This window comes from Sebastes fasciatus, chromosome 4 (assembly GCF_043250625.1).
Source record: "Sebastes fasciatus isolate fSebFas1 chromosome 4, fSebFas1.pri, whole genome shotgun sequence".
In the NCBI taxonomy this organism is placed as follows: Eukaryota; Metazoa; Chordata; class Actinopteri; order Perciformes; family Sebastidae; genus Sebastes; species Sebastes fasciatus.
Window position 1 is genome coordinate 8,736,895 of NC_133798.1, and position 17,536 is coordinate 8,754,430.

The window sequence follows — 17,536 nt, forward strand, 5'->3', positions numbered from 1 at the left end:
TATTAAGAAGGAGAAATAAATTAATGCAAAGATGACTTATGGAGACAAGAAATCTTCCCTGAGGTCTAGCGTTTGGCCAGGAACAATCTATTAGGGGATCTCCTGACTGGCATTTCAGTACAGAACTCCGAGCATAAATCACGGTAATATAAATATCCATTAAAACGCCATACAATAGTGGCCCCAGATGGTAGGCAATTGTATTGAAAGGTACACACAGTACAGAACATGTGTGTTTTTAAAGGAGGACTGGTCTGTATTTTGTTGTGGGCGTCGCTAACAGAGTTATGGCATTCTGTACATGACAGAGATGAAAGAAGTGGCGGGCGAATGATGACAGAAGGTGCACACTGAATAAAGGCTGACTCAAAGTGTCACGATCGGTCCGATCCCTCATCACTCACAGCCCACTTTCTCAACGCCGCTCTCCGCAAAATGCCAGGTCTCCTCTTCCACACCTGAGAGCTTAGCTCTAATGCATATTAATTCACTGCCTGGCACTGACAGCCGGGCAGAGATTGAGCGCCAAACTGTTAAAAATAAGAGGGGAGGTTTGCCATGAAAAGCCTCAATCTCTGTGTAAAACAGGCTTACACTTTAGCTGATAATAACATCTAATTTAACATGCAGGCTGGGTTACTTTTAGTTACAGCATGTTTGTGTTGCTGATCAATCGCTCCTATCACGGAACCCTGTGAATTGACAAAAAAAAGCAAACAGAGGTCAAACCAAAATGTCTAAATTGTTTGTTAAAGACTGATGCCCTTTATCTGGCATCTTTGACTAGCCTAATCTTTCAGTCTAGTATTTGTTTGCTTATACAATCACCTTAATATATTTCTCAGCTTGGAAACTAAGGTATGTTTGTTTCGATCTATTTTGTTTGTCGGCTAAATTCACCGCCCACCGAGTTGTTTACATGCTGGCTTTGCGAACTCAACTATCGTTGGATTAATGAACAGCATTGCACTATATCTTAGGGACAGTTCTCGAAACTCATTGCTGCAGTCTGGCCGACCATCACTGACCACCCAGGCACTGACCAGTTGGGTTGAGTGACAAGGCAATGGAGAGAGCTGGAGACGTCTAAAAAAAGATCCTACCACACCTGTGGCTCGAGTGCTGTAGGCCAGAGTCCACAGTCTGGATGAGTCAGTCTAGACAATTGGTTATTAAAGGCATTATATGTATTGATGGCAGGAACAAAAGCAGAGACAAGGCAGCTGATGATGAGCTTCAGCTTTGACAGGTTCTAAGACTGCCCCCCCACAAGTTAGTGGGATCACTCAGATGATCTGCATGGAAGCAACTGGACCTGCCAGCGTGGTACAAGTCATGTGCTAAGGTACAATAGTTCTGACTGATAAGAACATGCCACAGAAATCAACAGAGAATTGACACTGTGCTAGTTCCAATTAGATGCTCCATCCTTTTGAAGAATCTTATAATTATCACGATGATGTTCTTGTATTGTCATCTAAACACATTACGTACTGAGAGCTGATTAGTCGTAATTAGGGCTGGGTATCGGTGCTCGGTACCTTTAAAAGTTATCAACCGAAACAACCCAGTACCACGAACTATCAGAATTTCTCCAGTCAGACAATACGTGCAATCGATCCTTTTTGTGCCCAGATCTAGAAAAAGATGACAGCCAATCACCAGGAGTGTTGTGTGATTGGCTCACTACCGCAGCAGCTGCAACTGGGGATGTCACGGTACCAGAAATCTAGTAGTCGATACAAATACCAGTGAATTTACACGATTCTCGATACCAATTTGATACCACGGTAAACAAAAATACAAAAAAAAATAAAAATAATAATAAATCCCATGTAATTCAACACACACTCCTTTATTAAAACATTTGAACATTACAAAAAACAGAGGCATGTAGCCTTTAAGTAATAAATAAAAAGAAACGTCTATTAACATTGCCAAACAGAACAGTGGCATGTAGCCTTCAAGTATTTAAAATAAACAATATTGTCTGGATGTCTGTCTTTGAGGTGCTTTGCTAAATTGGAAGTATTTCCTTCTTTGGAAAGAAAAGTACGACGGCACCGTTACTGCACCGCATACTGTTTTTTGCGAATCTATTATTACTCCTTGTAAATCCGCCTCGAACTCAAAGTACTTCCATACCCGACTCTTGCTATTTTTTTCTCAACGAGTTGAGGTGGAGGTAGCGCTGCAGCAGCTGCCATCTTTCACGTTTCGTGTAGTTGTTTTTTTCCGTGCTGTTACGGCGTTCTTCTTCTTCCTTCATTTCACGGCAGATGAGAACACTGCCCCCATTAGATCCAGAAGAATCGCATCTCCAGTACCTCCGCTCTGGTACCAAATGACCATTACAGGCATCGTTCGGTAACTTCGTAGCTACAAGTGCTGACAGAGCTAATACTTAACTTGGGGGGGAACCGGAGGGTGGCCGTTACGGTTCCGCAACAGCGCTGCCCCGCAACCATGGGTCGGCTGACGGCATTATCAGCAGTAAGTGCTGTATGAGCGCTGTATGAGCGCTGTGCAGTGCGGCGATTTGCTAGCCAGTGGGACACACAAACAGCTTCCATTCACATAATGGGTATCGAATGAAGTACTCTAATGGTATCGGTATCCCTTTAAGGGTACTGGTATTGGTACTGGCATCGTCATTTTTTAAACGATACCCAGCCCTAGTCCTAATAGACATGGCATACAGCCTACACTATGTTTTAAGAACACATCAAATCAATAAGGAACATACTAAGAGCTTAAAATCCAGGTTTAGAACTAGTATTTCAGGTCCCTGTTAGAAACAGATGCATAAAAGATTCAACATTGAATGGTACAGATCAATGTTTGAGGAGCATTAGGAAAATCGCTAAAAGCCCCAGTTCAACTAAAAATATTAAATAAAAAAACATTAGTACTCTGAGCTGCCAAGGCTGAGGAAACAGAAAATCAATGAGACTAAATGTGTTGCCAGTAATAATAGTATGTTTGCACTTTCTGTGTAATTTGCATGTCTGCTCCCAACAACATTTGCACAAGGGTGAAAACATTATTTTTATACCTGCTGTTTGATGCTCCACGTTAGTATGACTTATAATGGAGATCATCTGGCGTCAGATTTTGGATACACCAAAAATGCCTCGTATTCTAATCTCTATAGATCATGTGACTGTACCTACATATAATCTATAATAATTTCACTTGATTCATTGTTTATTTGTCAAAATGTTTTAAACACTAAGGAAAGCAGCATGTGATTTATTACTGAAGTGCCATTTATTTCCTGAAGGGAAAAACTTTTTTGTTTTTGTTTTGTTGAGGATTATTAAAAAAAAAAAAATTAGGAAAATATTTAAAAAATATTCTGCATTACTTTGATCCAAGGACAAATATAATGATAACAAAATATATAGCAGACAACTGGTGAGTGAACATATTGTGGATTAGCAGTAATACAACCCATCAGTTTGTTTTCCTATCAACCATTTGCCAAAAAGTGTTCCTTGTGAATTTGGGGTTTAGTTTAGTCCACACAGATACTTAAATCCACATGAAAAAATGCCAAGTGTTCAAGAAGTGCATCATCTGTTCATCATAAAACAGGATTACAGGACAGCACAGCAGCAAAACAATATGTATTACTACAAAATGCAGATGGAATCCAGGTTTCTACTTTTTATCCTAACCATTTTTTTTTCTAAAAACAAAATCACTTAATTCCAACAAGAATTTTGCAATATTCAAAATGAAAACGATATTGCCAACGGCCAAGCTCAGCTGTTCAGGGCTGTCAGAAAGATTTGAAATGAAGATTCAGGCCAAGGAGGCAAATACCCACCCCTGCCAAAGGCAAATAAGAACTGAGGAAAAAGAAATAAAGCATGCTGTTGACACTGCATTCGCTCACACAACACGTGCGTAGTGTTTCATCTAAACCTCCAGTCACTTCAAAGTCTGTATCCTCAGCTCTTTCAACAACAGAGAAGTGGGGAACATTTGGTTAACACTGAATTATTTTTTTATGGCCCAAGCACTATCCGCGCTGAATGGCTAAATCATTTGTGCCATAGTTCTTGACAAACTGCACAGATGGGCGGTCTTTGTTATTCAGGACTGCAGCCCTCATCTGAGACAATACAGCTATACCATAAACCTGAAATTATAAACAACAAGCATAGTCTGCAAAATGCCAATGGTTCGTGAAAAAGTACACCATGTGGATGATCGGCCACAAATGGCAACAGTTTCGACAAAGTGAATTGGCTCAGATGTTCTATAGATTGAAGAATGCTTTTTTTTCTGGAGTAAATAGCAAGAAATGATAAATGTTTGATTGTTTAAATGCCTGCTTTATGTGATAAGAACTATCGAGGAGGGGAATATAATTGCCTTCCATGCTATTTGATCTTCAGCAAAGTAATTAAAGCCAAATCGCAAAGATAAATGATCATAAAAAAAAATACAAACTGGTGAGGAGCAAACCTCTCAGAGCTAATTATGAGTTCTAGTTTACTGCGTCGGGGACGTACATGCTTTGACTCCCTTAAAGAGTTGCACAAAAGATGTTTTTGTTTTTTTTAACTTCCCTGGTGTTTGAAAGAATAAAAAAAACAAAAACACAAATACTTTTACAATCTGACGTGATGTTTACAAGCACACCTTAATCTGGTCTTTTTCAAAAGAAAGAAAATGAATACAGGCTTTTATTTTGGCATGTCACACCTGAACAAGAGAGATACTGAATAAACAGAATTCGTAAAAATAAAAAGGAAAACAATAGCTTCATGTTTGTTTCCTTTTCACATTTGTCAAAATAACTTCCTTTATCAATAACAACATTAGAGAGAGGAGTGTGATGCCTTTTCAATGACAAACTGGTGAGAAAATAACCAGCTGTCAAACCCACTGGATGGTTCACATCGTTTTCAAAGTGCAGAACTAAAAGATTTGCATGGACTTGAATACAAACACTCCAAAGTCATGACGCCTTCTTTTGATCTTCACCTGATATTGCTTAAGGGGGGTATTACTAAGGAGACAGGATGAGGGGAGGGAGCAGGGCTCAGATGAGGATGTGTGGTGCCTTTAAGGACAAAACCGCTGACATTGAGAGACGCCGTATCCTGCTGCGTGTTTCGGCGGCAAAACATAGCTTTATGGTAGCTTAACTGGCTGAATGACTAACATGAGATGAGAAACATCTGTATATCAATCATGGAGAATGTATTCTATCATCTATTCCATCATAGAACATCAGTTTGTGACATGCGCTATTGCTTTTTGAAATCCAATAGCCGCACAAGCCAACAGATGCTCCCCCTAACAGAGCCTGGAAATAAAGTGTGGCTGACTTATCTCCCCCCCCCCCACCACTGCCATCACATTGCAATGTGATACTTCTCACCATTTGGCCATTAAGCCTGCTAAGGTATGGAAAGGAGGTGTTTCATATTGTGATTGCAGCACTGCCCTCCATGACTCCTCTTCCAGGAGAGGTGGAGAGGACCAGAGAGGGGGTAGCCAGAGAAGGCCCCAGAGCTGCGAACATCCCCCCCCCCAGCCCTGCGGAGCTGCCTGCCTGCCTGCCTGCTGCCTGCGGCTAAATTTACCATCCCGGCACATCACGTTGGGATTCTATTACTCTCTCGCGTCCCAGCATACGGATAGTCATGTGAAAGCCGGCCACAGGCCTCCGCGGCGGGCAGTGCCCTTCCTGCCCCCTGCATTCAGCACTCAGTCCAGTTAATGCTATATGTCTCTACTCAGCTGCCCAATCGCTCTCTCGTTCTTCCTCTGTCTCTCTATCCCCACTCTTCCTCGCCCCTTCTATGGCTTGACTCTCAAACCCCCCCCATCCACCCACCTCAACCTCATTCCCCTCCAATTACGGCTCCTCTCATCCTGAGAGCAAGGGGTCAGCGGCGGACGAGTTCGGGGCTGAGACTGATGGGTAACGGAGAGGGGGGGGGGAATGAACCTCGGCCAAATGGGGATCAATAAGGAGACGGGGCTGAAGGATGGCTCCTGTTATGGGCAGAGAGGTGCTGGAGGCCGGGGGGTGAGGAAAATGCCACCGCAGGCATCATCAGGTCACATCACGTTGGTTGATATCCCTGTACGTCTCCTCCATCGGTGGAGTGCTGTCAGCAGCGTGACACGAGGCTAAAATATACACTTCGGCGATGGTTTCACAGGCATGAAGATAGAGTGCCCTGCCCTGTTTGTTGAAAGTCACTCGCCTGACCAACCAAGTGGTAGACTGACGTCGCCGGGTCGATCCAGTACGCGGATCATCAGTTCTTACTTGGCCATGTATGAGAGTGTTAGTCGTCGAGCCTGAAATAGACTGACATGCGTCAATGAGGGCAATGGAGTCATTAGCTATTCCTTTTGAACAGCTAGCTCACTCTCTGACTGAGCAATACACAGGAGTAAGCCAGCTTATGCAAATTGCATGAACAGGTTGAACCTATCTCAGGTTGAAATGCAAGGGAAGGAAACAGAGAAGAAAAAAAAAAGAGAATGAGATTTTGTTTCAAGGAGAAAAAACAGCCAAAAGCTTTGCACCATGCAGTCATTCTGCAGACATGACCATAACGCATGCTGCAAACTCCCCTCCTTACCCATCCAAGCAGTGCATGACATCTTCACTCCCTCATATGCACACACTTCAGGGTCACACTGACCTCTAGTGGTGTCAAAGGGAACACAGGGCTCATGACTGGGAGATCAGTGGTTCTTGAGGGTAATTTGATCAGAAAATTGATTTTAAGTCAGCGACACTGGTGGAGCAGCTCTCAGGTGATACGGATAAATGGCCGCTGGGAACAGCTTATTTCAACAGCGTGTGAACTGAAGACTCAATCGCCCTGCTTTCCAATTATCCACTAGTGAACAATCACTCTCTCTATCTTCCTCCCTCACTCTCTCACCCTCCCAGTATCTCTGTTTTGTTCTCTCCCTCCTCCTCCTCTTCGCCTCTCTCCAAAGATACCTTTGGAAAATTTCGATTTGAACACTATTGATTTTGTGGGTTACACCTACCACAGAACCCTGACAGAACTTAAAACCACTCTATTCAGTGGGGGGATCAAAGCGTGACCTTTCCTTGGAGTTGTTTAATGAAGTTGGAGGGGGTTGATGCTGAGTGCATTACTAGATATTTTTAAACAACAACCTAAGAGCCTCGAGGGTTGAATAACATCTGAAATCGAATTTCTTCACAGACGCTGCTCATGAGATAAGGGTTTGGTTATTTAACTCTGCGAGCCGCCTTTTCAGTTAGGCCTGTATCCTAGTGCAGTACTGCTTGTTTAATCAGAAGTATAGCAGGATGTTTAAAAAAAGTATAAGCATACAGTAATCATGCAGAAGACACACACTGAAAAGCAGTATTATGTTCTATTAGTTGGTAGTAAAAAATCATGTTATATCGCTCAATAATCACTAGATGGCGCACACTGCAAGGAAACATGTCCATCGGTTCTGTTCCTTCAACATTCTACGCTAATATGGAATATTAATCAATTCATCAAATTAACCAAATTCATGTCTCAACATTGATTCATCCTCTGTTTACCCACACTGTGTGCAGCATAGGGCATTTCTCTCTACTACAGATATGTGATTATTAGAGGGTCTATCTACAGTCTATTTAAATCCTGTCCTTTGACTGGTACGTGTCAACATGGCTGCCACAGAATATGTGATAAGGTTGTCGTGGCACTCCGGCTGAAGGGCCCGTCTACGACTCAGCTTGCAGCCCCATTACTATCAAAGCTGCCAGAAGATGATGGCGTAATTATGTTAGAGAGCTGATCTGAGGCGAGGTTACAGTGATTTGTTGGATGATTCAGAGCAGGAACTTCCTCTATAAGAGGCTGCATGACTCTACATGTCCCTGATTAAAGAGACTTGCTGCTTCAGCATCCATATGTAATTTAAGTAGATCTGTTATTTATATGGCAGTTTCCTTATTTGTCTAGGTGGAGAGCCTTACATCAACATAGGTTGATCATGAAGCTTTCTGCTGTACCATCTCTCCAATGTCACCAATTAAGCTTATCAAAAATGCATCAACAATCAATGCCTCTTCTGTTATACCATGTAAGAGTTTGCATGCAACACATGTGTAGTGGCTTTAACATGAATGGGTTTAATCACAAGTTGAGACACACACAGTGCTAGACCCCATTAGGTCATGGTTAGACTCACAATAGTACCAGTGACAGGCTGTATGCAGGAGGCTCTGTGACACAGTCAGCATGAATATTAATCCTCCCTCCCTCCCTCTACCACAGTGAGACAGAGACAGAGAGAGGGAGCTGGAGAGAAAGGCTCGAAGGCATTGTTAGGAGCTCTCCGCTAGCCACTAAAACGTCACTCTACAGTGACTCTGGGGGTTTTATATGCTATCCAGGTTCCTCGCAGGAGACCGAGCCTAAATGTTGAACAACTGGCACACAAGTAGCGAGAGAAAGTTTGGATGAGGTACCCCACTTTTAGCTGCAGTTGATTCGAGAGAGAGAATGAATGAAGCCCAGTCATTACAATGTGGGCAGCTGGTGCTGCAGTGAGTTTATGGAAGCAAATTGAAAAAAGTTTTGGAAAGGTTTTAGAGAAAGTAAATTGTTGTGCAGCACTCATCTGCAAGCAGAGACATCAACAATTTGAATGCGTCCCATTTATTTTTTCACTTGGGCTGGCAAAGTTAATGCGTTAAAGCAAATTCGTTTTAACGCCAATAATTTCTTTAACGCGTTAACGCAACTTGTGTTTTTTAGGTTGTAGCGGGTTCAGCTTTAAAGCTAGAGTGAAGATACTGGTTTCATATGTAACTAAATGTTGACCTCTGACCTCAACATATGTGAATGTAAATGGGTTCTATAAGTACCCGCGAGTCTCCCCTTTACAGACATGCCCACTTTATGATAATCACATGCAGTTTGGGGCAAGTCATAGTCAAGTCAGCACACTGACACACTGACAGCTGTTGATGCCTGTTGGGCTGCAGTTTGTCATGTTATGATTTGAGCATATTTTCTATGCTAAATGCAGTACCTGTGAGGGTTTCTGGACAATATTTGTCATTGTTTTGTGTTGTTAATTGATTTCCAGTAATAAATATTTATATATTTTTGCATAAAGCAAGCACATTTGTCCACTCCCATGTTGATAAGACTATTTAATACTTGACAAATCTCCCTTTATGGTACATTTTGAACAGATAAAAAATGTGGACGATAATGCAATTAAATATTTTAATCGACTGACAGCCCCTCTTTTTACATTTCATATTTGTATTTTCTTGCTCCCTGTTTTAGGTCTTTAATCTCCCCCTAAATGTGTTTTTGAAACACATGAAAACATAAACACTCTTTCCAAAAGGGAGCCAAAGCAGCAGAGGGCACTTGAAGGGCAAAGCATTTCTGCTGCAGAGGGAGAGAAAGATAATCAGTTGTTTGATAAGACCAAAATTACCCAGAGCAGTTGTGGGAGATTAATACCTGCTCATCTGTGTCCATTCTGAGAGCTCATTAGGCACGCTTGCAGATATGAAATTATAACTTACATATATTATATATCATCATCTGGAGATGCTGGTAGAGAGCCACTGTAAATATTTCAAAGGGAGGAAGGAAGGAAGGTGTGCAGACAGGACACTTAGAAGTTTGTGAAATTAGGAAAAGCTAACAGTGCAAAGAAATCTTGCTTTGACCCAGTTTGATGCTCTTGATGTCCTAAAACCAAACACTCTAGTAAAAGAAGTGCGATGGCTGGTCATATCATCTACACAATTTGATATGTTCACAAACTTTTTAAGCAGGTCACCAGACTTCATTTCACTTCTTGATGTATGCAAAGGAATCCTTATTTTCGCAAGAGAAACATATACCAAATTTATCAAAAATGGAAAACCAAAACAAAATAAACATACAACCTTCCATTAAAGGTTGACATGCTCAACGTGTCTGAGCTTCTACAGGTCAGAAATGAATTTCAAGGACTTTCAAAAAGATCAATCTCCATTATCACAAACACGCTTTGTGATATAGAGATGTATTTTTGTGTACAACAAAACAAAGAGCAACCTTCCTGTAAAGGCATGTCAACATTGAGCCGTATCCCTTATAGTTTGATTAAAGGCCAGGATCCTCTTTGAACCCGTTTGACCCTGCCAAAGCGAGGGTGTTGTGTTGTGGTCTGCTAACACAGCCATCAAACGCAGCGGCTGGGGAGCCGTGCTGTGAAGCGCAGTCAAGCAAAGCCTTGATGTTTTTACAGAAAGAACATAACGGGGGCTGTGAAATACAGTGGCCTTTTCCCTCTCCTTCCACCTCTGCTTCCTTCATCCTCCCTTTCTCCCACTCCCCCTTTCATCTCTCGGGGTTTGCTGTGTACTGAGTGGCGTTGTCCGAAACCCCTCAACACTTTTCATTTCAGCTCAGCCTGTTATTCCTCAAACTGAAAGCCAGGAAACATCCTCACCAGTGTCACAGACTGAAAAGACTACACTCAGCTCATGTTAGAGTAAAAGAAAAGAAAAGGAAACCAGCAGTTATGGACTTTTACACCACTGTGGTGAGATCGCTCAGGCCAGCTGCCTTTAGCTCATCAATGTTCTTCACAAAGTCCAGCTGCACGTTCTCACTTTCAACTGTTTAGCTGTGATTGCTTTTCTTAAGCGTTAGTTTATCAACTTCAGCGAAAATGTTACAACATAGGACTGAACAACTGAAGCTGACAAAGTACCTCTGAACCAGATGCAATGGAAGCAAAAGATTGATGTTGAGCTAGAGTGATGAAAGTAAAGCAGAAACCTGACCCTAACCAGCTGTGCACCAGATGCTCCGATCAATGAGGTACTTATCAGTATTCTTTATTAATGACTTAATCAGACATTGCCAATTGATTTTGAATCAGAAAAAAATAGGGCTGACACTCAATTAAAATAGTTAATCACGATAAATCGTAAAATTAATGGCACATTTTATTCAAAATGTACCATAAAGGGAGATTTGTCAAGTATTTAATACTCTTATCAACATGGGAGTGGACATATATGCTTTCTTTATGCAAATTTGTGAAAATATTTATTAATCGAAATCATTAGAAACCTTCACAGGTACTGCATTTAGCATAATAATAATAATAATAATAATAGCTTGGATTTATATAGCGCCTTTCATGAAACCCAAGGACGCTTAACAAAGACATAAATAAACACAACAAATGTAACAGTAGCTAGAGGCCATAGGCCTTGGTGAAGAGGTAGGTTTTGAGGAGTCTTTTGAAGGTGTCCAGAGATGTGAGCATAAAACAATATGCTCGAATCATAACATGGCAAACTCAAGGCAACAGGTGTCAGTGTGTCAGTGTGCTGACTTGACTATGACTTACCCCAAACTGCATGTGATTATCATAAAGTGGGCATGTCTGTAAAGAGGAGACTCGTGGGTACCCATAGAACCCATTTTCATTCACATATCTTGAGGTTAGCAGTCAAGGGACCCCTTTGAAAATGGTCATACCAGTTTTTCCTTGCCAAAATGTAGCCTTAGTTATTTAACCTCTTTTGCGACATGCTACTATGACATGTTTATGGATTCCTTATGTTTTTTAGTTTCATATGATGCCAGTATCCACACTCTAGCTGCTTTAAAAGGGATCCCGCTACAACCTAAATATCGCAATTTGCATTAATGCGTTAAAGAAGTTAGTGGTGTTAAAATTAATCAGCATTAACACATAATAATCGCGTTAACTTTGACAGCCATAGAAAAAAAAACATAAACTAGGTGAAGCAACCACTTGTCACTAATACTTACTGTCAGAACTACAAGCTAAACTTTCACAAAATTCATCCTATTTTTCAATCCTCATTTAATCAATATTGTCAGTTCCCAACTGTGGAATAACATTGTCGCTTGTGAATGGCACAAAATGAAACCTGAGCTGCAAGTGGAGCAGAACCATAAGAACACTTTAACATAAAGAAACACACTATCACACCAGCTGGCAGTGGCCCTATAAACACCTGTGCTCACACATACACCGCTGAAGATGTACAATTTAGATCTCAAGTATCAGAAGTAGTTTCAGTAAAGCATTGAATTGGCAGAAGAAGATAAAAAAGGATTTCCCTTATTAGACCAATTGAGGAAGAGAGGCAATTTAAACCACCAAGTGAAGGAATTCAGTCTGAATGTATTAACTCTTGTCCTTGTTAGACCCCTCTACAGGAGAAAATGGTGAGCAGAATTTAAAAAGCAAAGTGAATAGGCGTGACAGAAAAGGAGCTTCTCCTGAAGCTGAGCATCTACCCTGCTGCAGAGATTTATAGTGACACCGTGGGCTATTAATTTCCCTTTTTTCCCTTTAAAAAAAGCCTGTCCAGACCAGCCTGTCTCCATGGACGACCTCCCTTATTACTCGGTGCTAACTGAGGGCCCAGATGTTACCGCCGTTGAATTGAAATAGAAAAGAGCAACATTGTACAGTTGCAGCTGAAGCTTTTCTCTGTATTGTGGTTGATGTGAGACGCCTTCATGACTCCCTTAGAAACAGCTAAAAACTGTAAACACCTCTGCAACTATGCCACTATTTAAAAAAGAATACATCTGGACATGAACAGATGTCGTGCTTCTGACTGCAGATCCCACAGTGCCTGCCAGGGGTCGCTGCCACACCGCACAGTCCGCTGACATCACTGACCAAGTGAAGCTGAAGCCGCTGAGCCTGATTAGAATCAAAGTGTTTGACCTGAGCTCAGAACATTTAAGGAACACAGAGTTTTTGGAGCAGAGGACCCTTAGAGGCTTCGCTGCTGCTTAGTGCCGACGGGGTACCTCGTCCCGAACAGCGTGACCCAGAATAAAAAGCAGCAGCCAGATCTCACACTCCGTGCTTGCTGGCACCTGGTGGTGCTGGTTCTACATGGATAGTCATGATCTAGACTGCTGCCTTACACATGTTAGCACACCTCATTCAGACTCAAGACAGAGGTTATTTAGGGTTCATATTTTAAATTTGAATCTGCTCTGGGTTACCAGAAAAATAGAAGCACCTGTAAGATGTAAGATTTTTTAAAGCCTGAAAACAGAGCCATGAGGAGGTGCAGAAGTCTAGTTTTCTGTCAGAACACTTGAATTACAATATGCTGAAAGGTTATCATAGAATTTTCTGCCCCATGATGCCAAAAATATTCTGCCCACTGCCACTTTAAGGATCCTCCTTACTCCGGGAATATGCACGAACATTAATGGTTTGCAAGAGTGGCATTCAACAATGTACGAGACGAGCAACAGAAGTAATCCTGGCCAGTCATACTGTAAGCCACAGAACAGCACATCGGCCATTGCAAATAAATAGAACATTTTCCAATGATGTAATCCACCAAATCACACTTCAGGATATTCTCTTACGAATTATTAAATTCGGAGTGACAAAAAAACGATTTACTTAAAAATATGCAAAAGTAGCCGTCTAGGCTGCTGCAGGAGTAAAGAAGATATGGGCCAATTAATCAGCTATCGGCTTTTTCCTGCTCCAACCCATCCTTATTATATAAGACTTTAAAAATCCACTATCAGTCGACCTCTATTACCATTAGGAGCACAGGAGGACACAGAGGAACATCATGTTTTTCACAGATTATCAATCTCGTGCACTACTGTCTGGAAATAGTGACCCTTTTATAAAAATAACTTTTTTATCATGTTTGCTCAAAGTTACCAACTTCAGCTTTAATGGGCTCGTTGTTACGTGGCATGGTATCAAATAAATGCTACTATTGTAGGAGATACTTGAGTTAAGACATGAGCCAGTCAATGGCCGCTGTTGATCCTCACCGTTTTTTTTAACCAGAGGCCGTCTCAGCTTAAGTTCAAGGCCAGCTCGATGTGAAGATAACACACAAAATGACTGCTGCATGCTGGGCTGAATCAAAACACTGTCTCTCCTGTAGTTTTCTATCTGTGCTGCTGATGTGTGCTTCCAAACATGCTCAAGCACGTGTCTCCGCAAGCACAATATAGCTTAGAGCTGAACTGCATCGATTGAACACCAGCATGACTGCATTATACATCAAAAACAGATATTCAGATACAAGCAGTCTAACAGGGGTCCGTTATTCAAAAAGTTGAGTCCTTTACAAATAGCAGACAGTACTTGCAATGTTATCTTCGCACATGTCAGACAAGCATAAACACTTACTCCATAAACTTTGACACATACATTAGCATACTGAGATATATGTGATGCAGAGCCACTGCTGTTGTAATACAGCGTCAACAGCATAATCATGTGTAGTAAGCAGGACAATTACATTTACATGACCAATAATAGGTATGTTTGAAAACTCTTTTTTGACATAACTTCCAAACTTCCACAGATATGATAGCAAAATGGCTCTTTGAGACGCATACTTAAAGGAGACAAATGAAAACAGAAGAAGACAGACACTATTTTGCTCACTATTCTTGCAGTGTGACCTTGGTGACCACATACTGTGAGGGAATTCTGGGTGCTTTTCCATGTGTGTCTGCAGCCCGTATGGTCCAAAATAATTTATGCCCATAACCAATTACTGGTACAGGCAACGCTGGAGGTCATGCAGGTTATGTCCCTATAAGATTTAAGGCAAAGGGCTTGTGTGTGAGCGTTTGTGTGTGCGTTTGTGTGTGCGTGTGTGTGTGTGTGTGTGTGTGTGTGTGTGTGTGTGTGTGTGTGTGTGTGTACATAAGGAGCTATTTCCTGTAGTCGCCCACCCCTAGGTTTGGAGGTATTTGGACAGGAAGCACACCCATACCAGAGCAGCTAGTCAGCCCTGAACAATCTGTAATTTAGTTCCTGGAAGGTCTATTGTCTAATATACACCCCTGAGCAAACTGGGAAATACCCACTACTACCCACTATAGAAGACAGAGGCTGCGTGACTTAGCCCCATCTATCTCATTCTTTAATACATCATCATTTCCTGAGTTTCCTGACTTCAACCGTATCCATGAGCACATCCACTCTTGATTCTCAAAAAACCCGTGTCAAACCAAGTGACCCAAAGGAAGAGGGTCCATCGACATCACTTGAGAGAAATCTTTTGCAAACAAACAAGTCACTTAGCAGTGATTGCAGTTTGATAGGGTAAAGACAGAATTAGGCCATCCTGAGGCTGGAACTACAAACCAAGCGGGGTGGAACATGGCGTAATTTCTCACCGGCTCAGATGTGGTCGGAAACAGAGGCAGTGGGCTCTCTCCGGCTCGCCTGTGACAGCCTGTCAAACAGAGGAAGAAAAACAGGGACTGAGAATGACTCCTCGGATTAAAATCAACTGCTAATTGTAAAAAAACCTTTACAGAATGATGATGGCCCGCAAAGGTAAAAAAGTGGGCTGTTAAAAAGTAGATGTTTGGAGAATGACAGAGCTGTATGAGAGTTATGGAAGTTACGTGAGCTTGTTAACGACCAACATGTCCTCATCCCAACTTGCCAAATACTGGTGATTTGCCACGCCCCTTGTTCGTCACTTTAGGTTCGGCAACAAAACCACTTATTTTGGTTCAGGAAAAAACAACATGGTTGGGCTTAAAATTACGTTTGCAAAGTGAAAATGAGACTTAACAAACTGCTTGTAACATGAAAGTGAAACTTAACTCACGGGACACAAAACAGCGGTCTCCTGGATGAAAGCCTTATGACTGTTGGACCCATTCATCAGCCGAGTATGTATTTTTTTCGATCTTTAAACTACGTCACCACACTCCCGGAGGTCTTTCTCTGAACGTTTAATATAGACCGTTTTACAGCCAACATCATGATTACGTCACGGTGTTAGCTGGAGGCCAAACAAAGGGAAGACTGGATGCAAACATGAAGCACCTTAGAGTAGTGGGCTGAAGTTACACATCTAAAATGTATCTCACTGTGTGGTTGGTTGCCAAAAACCAATATCGCATATATTTGAGATCTGGAAAGCAACAATTTCGGCGAAGCGTTTCAGAGATGGAGAGAAAATGTTGCTAATAGTTTAACCTCCTGCTAACCGCAGCAAATAGCTAAACTATAGGTAACCTTTTCTCTCCATCTCTGAAACTCTTTGCCGATATTGTACGACTCTCTTTTTGACTGACTTTACTGAAGGATAGTTAACTATATGCATCCAAAGATTTATACGCCCTCAATTTGTCTTTACAACACTGCCAGTTGTCCTCTCCTCCCGAAGTAACATTAGCCCATCAGCAGTGTAGGGGTTGGCTAATCTGGTCCCATTGGCTAATGTTAACTTTCTCAACTAACATTCGTGATCCCAGAGAATGAGAAACGGAACATATTGAGAGAAACTCATGTTTTCTTCAGCCATTGTTAAAAAAACAAGCCAACAAATCGTACTAGCCAGTGTTAACTAACGGAAAATTATTCTGCCCCCACTTACGGCTCCACCTACAAAATACGTCATCATGTTCACTAACAGAAAAGGGGTCTATTACCGCAAATGGGTTTACATTGTAGTTAATGGAACGCCTGGTGCGTTTCATACAGACGCTAATTGGGTGTCTTGTGCGTTGGTATCACAGGCCGATGGGCGTGACAAAGCCTCAGTATTTGAAGCCCTGGGAATGAGAAGGGGCTGGAACGACAGAGCACCAGAGTGGAATAGTGAATGCTGTTCAACACAAAACCCCAAAAAACAGCTGTCAGTGGTTGATATGGATATTAAAATGTGTCTATTGAACACAATGCTACAATGACATCTAGTAATGACACAATAAGCCAGATGAACAATACACAGCCTCCTCATGAGGCAGGGCCATTACTACTGACCACAAATGTAGCATCTGGACAAATATTTGCCATTGGAGATGGCAGTATGCACTGAACTGTCAGGAAAATTATAGACCATGCCAGAGACTTGCCAAGCATGCCAGTGATGCTATTTCTGACCACTATGGATATAACTAGCTGTCACAACATCACATAGTCCAACTGCCTGATAATCATAGTCACAGACAGCTATTTTAAACATGCTAAGATGAGTAAATCGCAGTGTGTTTCCTACATTAGGTGACCTATAATGAGCATAGCAGTATACTGTGTTCACAAATCAGTGTCTATGTGGAGAAACTCCAGGTTGACAGTACAGACGAGACCAGAATCTGTCCTATGAGCTCACACTAAACCACAGACCACGGGCTACTGTGTGTGCTTTGACAGGCTCTGCACCACACAGCCACTCGGTCTGCTTTCTTGTGGAACTCGCTTCCAAACGATGTCAGCCAGTCCCAAAAACCAGATCCAGTGGCCTCTGACGGTGCCGAGCGTGTCTACAACCTGCAGGCGCTCATTGAATTTCTGGTCAGGCAGGCATGCCACCACAAAGTCAGGGAAGGTGCTCTACTTAACTTTATGACGTCTAGTTCTGATATAAGACAGATGCCTGGGATGAATTATGGAAGGACAAAATATTAGAATAAAGAGGAAGAAGAGGGGAGCAGGAGGGGATGCATAGGATGAAAGCTAAATATGAGGGCAAAGGCAGGGAAAG

General features: G+C 41.9%; 1 protein-coding gene across 4 annotated transcripts in view; it reads right to left on the bottom strand.

Annotated features, from left to right (window-relative positions):
* The window catches only part of tspan9a (tetraspanin 9a), a 207,662-nt gene that overhangs the window by 165,239 nt on the left and 24,887 nt on the right, over window positions 1-17,536 (bottom strand). For 3 of the 4 annotated variants that reach the window (XM_074631815.1, XM_074631812.1, XM_074631813.1), the window contains one exon: window positions 15,210-15,268. The exons of the other annotated variant lie outside the window; for it this stretch is intronic. The gene's annotated coding sequence lies outside the window, so the exon portion shown is untranslated. The remainder of the gene's footprint in view (window positions 1-15,209; window positions 15,269-17,536) is intronic. 4 annotated transcript variants of the gene reach the window in all.